The following is a 6,233-nucleotide window of genomic DNA, read 5'->3' as shown; positions in this document are numbered from 1 at the left end:
GGGGATGATGATGATGGTGATGGTGATGATGATGATGATGATAATAATAATAATAATAATAATAATAATAATGATAATAATAACTGGACATGTTTAAGTGCCTAACCTATGGCTCTAGGCCCTTTACAAAAGAACACATATATATTAAAAGTACAACCTACATAAAACAAATTAATCATACAGACACAAATCACGACATGATGATGATGATGATGATTGATTGATTGATTGATTGATTGATTGTTTGATTCGTTCATTCATTCATTCATTCATTCATTGATGATGATGATGATGATGATGATGATGATGATGATGATGATGATGATGATGATGATGATGATGATGATGATGATGATGATGATGATGATAAAGTTGAGGAGGAGGAATATACAAACAAAAAGTGACCATCTTCTCCATGGGTTTCGACTTTGGCTGTATCCTCAGGCGGCATATTCACGCCCAAAATATAATTTGTAACGATCCTACAACAATGTTAACATTCTGTCGTGTTCGTTGTTATGATGATGATAACAATCAACACAGCGATCTTTGTTGTGAACACGTTTGGCTCAAGTATGCCGTAATAGGCGAGAAATATATTAACTATCCCTACATGAATCGAGACACTTTTCGGTGTCTCCTTAAAACATGTCCTCCTCTTAACCCCCCCTCCCCCCTCCCCCCCGACCCCGTTATCAGTTTCCCTTACGCCCGACAGTTCACACCAAAGCATCATGACAGGCACATTGCTCTTCTGCTCATCCAGTTATCAGTTTGCCTTATGCCGGTCGCGTTGTCATTTTGCTTCCTGCCACATTACTATTGTCGGACGACCACCCAACGGACCAAACAAAGGTGATTGTTATAGACAGGCTATTGTTAACGACAGGTGAATTATGTAGGAAAGAACATCGTCGGGGTGTCTCTGAGGTGGTCGTAATGGACAGTTGGTTGTTATCAAGAGGTGGTCGCCGGGTCTGGTTTGACTTTAGAAACAGTATCCAGAGATTCGCGATCGCCTTGCACACAGGTCGAAGTTCCAGTGAAAGATTGGTTTTTATCTAGAAATCAAACGTTGCATTAACATACCTTTCTTGTTTTTTGTTCCGTTATCAGTTACCCGTATGCTAAATATCAGTTCACACAATATCCCGTGACAGGGCCATACCGTTGTTCCCTCAAAGAATGTACTTCCATACTTAACCGTGTGTCAGTTCCCATTATGCTTATCAGTTTACACACAAACATATTGGGGGAAAAATAGTCCTCTTATCATCCACTATACCGCCCCCCCCCCCCTCACCCTCTCCCCCCCAACCCCCCCCCCCCCCCCCCCGACGCACCACCCGTTCCAGTTTGCACCAGTTTCATAGATGTTGACAACTGAGATTTGCAGTTTGATTGTTTCAACTTGACCTCAATTTCTTCGGATGGTATGATACATGATCTGATCGGCCTCAGGGAAGGTTAGAGTTGCGATTGAAAATATTTCATTGAATGTATTGAAAGGTGACATTGAAAATGCTGACCTTTTTGGCCCTTTGACAAATCCGCTCCCTGTGTTCTAATTTTCTTGAAAATTCAGAATAAGAGACTCGATCTCTCTCCCTCGCTCTCTCCCACCTCCCTCTCTCCCACCCCCCTCTCTCTCTCTCTCTCTCTGTCGCTGCCTCTCTCTGTCGCTGCCTCTCTCGATCTTTGTCTCTGTTTCTGTCTGCCTGTGTCCGTCTCTCAGTCTCTCTTTCTCTCTCTCAATTTTATTTCTTCATCACACTTTTTCTTCAGCTTGTCCCAGTCACTACTGCAGCACATCTACTCGTGTACACCCCTCTGTCAATCCACATCGGATTCACGTACCCCTTCAACCCCACCCCCACCCTTCCCCCCACAAATCTAGCACCCACATCATCCCCACTCTTCTCTTCTACCGCTCACCTGCCGTCGTCGCAGTGTGTCAAGTGTAGGTGACAGTGAAGTTCCGCAAACAGGTGTACCTGCCCACTGTGAGAGGTAGAGGGAGGCTTTGCCTTCAGACATTTGCACCACCATTGACAAACTGCTGGACGAAGTGCGTGGGTGTGTGTGCGTGTAGCTCGTTGACTTGGATATTTTACTTACCGGTTCGATGTTCATCCATTGCGTAGTTTATAAACTGCATTTTTATGGTGCATTTTCTAACAGACAGTCTAAAACATATTGACAAACTGCTGGAAGTTTGCGGATGTGTCTCGTTGTGTGCGTGTGTGACTGAGCGAGGACGACTTCATTTGTCGGTTCGCTTTTCATCCATTGAGTAGTTTATAAACAGTTGTATGGTGTGTTTTCCAACGGACAGTCTATCTTTAAACACATATTGACAAACTGGTGGAAGTTTGCGGATGTGTATCCTCGTGTGTGTGTGTGTGTGACTCAACTGGGACGACTTCACTTGCCGGTTCGCTTTTCATCAAGTGAGTATTTTATCAACTGCATTTTGATGGTGCGATTTCCAAAGACAACAGACAGTCTATAGCTACCTTTAAACACATATTGACAAACTGCTGGAAGTTTGCGGATATGTCTCCGTGTGTGTGTGTGTGTGTGTGTGTGTGTGTGACTGAACTGGGACGCCTTTTCTTGCCGGTTCGCTTTTCATCCAGTGAGTATTTTTAAACTGCATATTGATGGTGCGTGCTCTAACGAAAACGTGTGAGCGTCCTTTAAACATAAACCATTGACAATTTAACTGGAAAAGCGGTGTCTGTGACTCGACTAGGAGACCTCCCTTAACCACAGGTTCGATTCTGTCCAGTAAGTATGATGTTAACTGTGACTGTTGGGGATTTAGTATCAAGTTGTATGTGCTTCAACGAAAACAAACACAAATCATTGGCGGGCTGCTGTGGAAGCGTAGTGATGCGTGCGTTCGTATGTCTGTATCTGTCTGTCTATGTCCGAGTCTGAGTGTCTGTCTATGTCCGAGTCTGAGTGTCTGTCTATGTCCGAGTCTGAGTGTCTGTCTATCTGTGTGTCTGCATGTGTCGGGAGAATTCACTTACCTGTTCTTCTTCTTCTTCTTCTTCAGCGTTCCAGAATGTTTCTGGTTACGTGTGAGCTCGTCTGCCCATTTGGGTTCCCCACACTATACTCTGAGAGCATAGTCAGCTCACTCCGCTTTCGTTGAGTAGGCATGCTGGGTATTTTCGTGTTTCCATAACCCACCGAACTCTGACATGGATTACAGGATCTTTTCCGTGCGCACTTGGTCTTGTGCTTGCGTGTACACACGAAGGGGGTGAAGTCACTAGCAGGTCTGTACATAAGTTGACCTGGGAGATCGGAAAAATCTCCACTCTTAACCCACCAGGCGGCAGCGACCGGGATTCGAACTCATGACCTCCCGATTAGGAGGCCGACGTCTTACCACCACGCCACTGCGCCCGTCACTTACCTGTTCGATTGAGTGTGATGTAAACTGAGAATGTTTGGACCAGTACAAGCTGTGTGCGTGTTGGAACCATAGACACAGGCTCCTGTGTATCTCTGTGTTCAATTGAAACCGGACAATATACAGAAACCGATGTGAACAAAATGAAAATGGGTGTATTTTCAGCACTAACATTTGGTGACAAGCTATAAAAGTTAATAACACGTTGTCGTATTTGTGGAACCCACAGTGTGTGTGTGTGTGTGTGCTGTTTGGAAGCTTAGAAAAGAGTTTAGGGTAAACTTCTACAACGTTTCTTAAACTTGGGCTGGAAAGATCGTTCCAATGGAGCGAGCAAATTGCTAACCACAAGTGACTGATACCTCTGTGTGGAAAGTTTGGAATCTTCATTCTTTGCTTCTATTGTGTAGTGTCGAAATAGCTCTGTAGTTCACTGTGGATTCAATCAATCAATCAATCAATATGAGGCTTATATCGCGCGTATTCCGTGGGCGCAGGGATTTTTTTGAATTTTTTTATTATCTTTTTTTTAAATGCAATTTATATCGCGCACATAATCAAGGCGCAGGGATTTATTTATGCCGTGTGAGATGGAATTTATTTTTACACAATCACGCATTCACATCGGCCAGCAGATCGCAGCCATTTCGGCGCATATCCTACTTTTCACGGCCTATTATTCCGATTCAGCTCAAAGTGATAATTTTCAAATGGTTCACGCCAGTCGATAATGGCAAGTATTCAAGAGAGAAATGTTCTTGTGTCTCATTCCTCATTCTCTGTTGCTTTGTTGCGTACTGATGAAACGTGTCTGTAGTTTGCTGTGGAGGTATGATATCCAAAGTGATAATTGTTTAAAGCGTTCACGCCAGGCGATGGTGGTTAATACAGGACAATCTTTGTCTTGTTTATAATTAACTAACATCGATGTACAGCCGGAGTTTCTTGTCTGACACATGTCCGATTTCACCTGCAAGAGAGCAGGGAGAGTTGTAATAAGTCGTTTCTTGTTACTTGCAATACCGTCGGTTTGCTCACACTTGCGGATTTTTTTAATCATATCAACAGAAACAGAAAATCCTCTCACAGACGTACAGAGACACACACAGACAGACAATAATACACGCACGCACGCACACACACAGGCATGTAGCAACGCACGCATGCACACAGATACAGACAGAAACAAACAAACATACGCACGTACGCACACACACACCCACACACACACACCCACACACACACACACACACATACACACACACACACGCACACACACACACACACACACACACACACACACACACACACACACTCTTTTTTGTCAGTACTTTTTGTCTACGATAGGACATACCAGAGTAATGTGTAACAGTGTTATTGGTTATGATACTCAGGTGTTCTACTTGACTGAGCCTGAGTTCAATCATCCAACAAGTCCACCCGTACCAGAGACGCATACATTTACGAGCATGAAATGAAGTGTCCTGTTTCTACCCCACCCCACCCCCTCCTTCCGTACACTGGGTAGAAATGAAAGAACACGCCCCACCCTCCCCCCAATGTTTTGATTGAACACCGAAAGATTTGATCGAACTCCCACAAGGCAATAACCTGTTCCGTTTCATCGGCTCCAACCTGGAAAACGCAATTTGCTATCACACAGTGTGTAGGTGGCAGTTGAAGGGGTTAAAGTATTAATTTAATTACCCACCCAGATCCTCAGCAATCTCATTTATTGCACTGTGGAAAGTCGGCATGAATTATGATTCATAACTTGATTTAATCGAATCTTGTTACCTTCTCCGTGTTTCATCACTTCACTTCAGATTTCGCAAGATATATGTTTGGGGGTGTCGTCTATTTGGGTTTTAAGGTGAGAACAAAATCAGTATGTAAGTAAATGATGAAGTGAACTTGTTCAACCCTGGCCATCCCGACTCTATGCCCTTTTTACCCCGCATATTCGGGTGTGTATAGGTTTAACTCTGTCTTTCTGTTTGTTTGATTTTTGTTTGTCTGTTTGTTTGTCTGTCTGTCTGTTTGTCCGCACTAGATTAGATCTCTGGTATTTATGGGTCGATTGAGCTAAAAATTTGGTGTGTTGCTTGGATTTGGGGACTTGGGGCAGACGGTCCCAGCCAAAACAAGAATGATGACAGGACAGTCATTAGTGTGATCTGAATACACATGTTATACATGCTACGTTAAGTGTGTTCAGCATCATGCTGTATGACATCCACAGAGCCGGGACGAATGGAACAGTGATTTCACTGTATGCAGACGACCTGGCTCTGTGGTCAAATCACAAACCAAGAGAAACTCAACACAAAACTAGCTTAAAGAGATATCAAAACACAGTAGACAAAATAATCCATTATTTGCACACAAACGGCTTTGAAATCGCCGCCGAAAAAACAACATTCATGGTTGTCACCAGAAAAAAGCTACACGAAAAATCCACAATTATCGTCAACAATACACCCATGGAGTCTAAAAAAACAAGTCAAATTCCTTGGTGTTACCTTCACCCCGAACCTAACATGGGGGCCACACATCAAAAACCTTGTCGGCAAAGCCAAGAAAGCACTAAGTCTCCTCAAAGTATTAAAACGAGAGACCTGGGCCTCAAATAAAGACAGCCTGCTTCACGTTACAAAAGCCATTATAAGATCCCGTTTAACATATGGTCAAGAAGCATTTTTTGCTGCATCAAAATCGAATCTAAAACTATTGGAAAGAGCCGAAATGTATTGTATTGTATGGTATGGTATGGTATGGTATGGTATGGTATGGTATGGTATGGTTC

At 43.4% G+C, this 6,233-nt stretch overlaps 1 protein-coding gene across 3 annotated transcripts in view; it reads left to right on the top strand.

Moving 5' to 3' along the window:
* Positions 1 to 2,007: 2,007 nt before the first annotated feature.
* LOC138948657 (cytosolic phospholipase A2-like) overlaps positions 2,008 to 6,233 on the top strand; it is a 51,895-nt gene continuing 47,669 nt past the window's right edge. For 2 of the 3 annotated variants that reach the window (XM_070320237.1, XM_070320233.1), the window contains exon 1: positions 2,008 to 2,450. The gene's annotated coding sequence lies outside the window, so the exon portion shown is untranslated. Of the gene's footprint in view, positions 2,451 to 2,699; positions 2,791 to 6,233 lie in introns of those variants that run through there. The other variant, XM_070320236.1, reaches the window with a different exon arrangement.

The sequence above is a fragment of the Littorina saxatilis genome, linkage group LG15, assembly GCF_037325665.1.
Source record: "Littorina saxatilis isolate snail1 linkage group LG15, US_GU_Lsax_2.0, whole genome shotgun sequence".
Classification (NCBI taxonomy): domain Eukaryota; kingdom Metazoa; phylum Mollusca; class Gastropoda; order Littorinimorpha; family Littorinidae; genus Littorina; species Littorina saxatilis.
The sequence above is the reverse complement of the archived record's forward strand: the minus strand, read 5'-3'. Positions and strand labels throughout refer to the sequence as shown.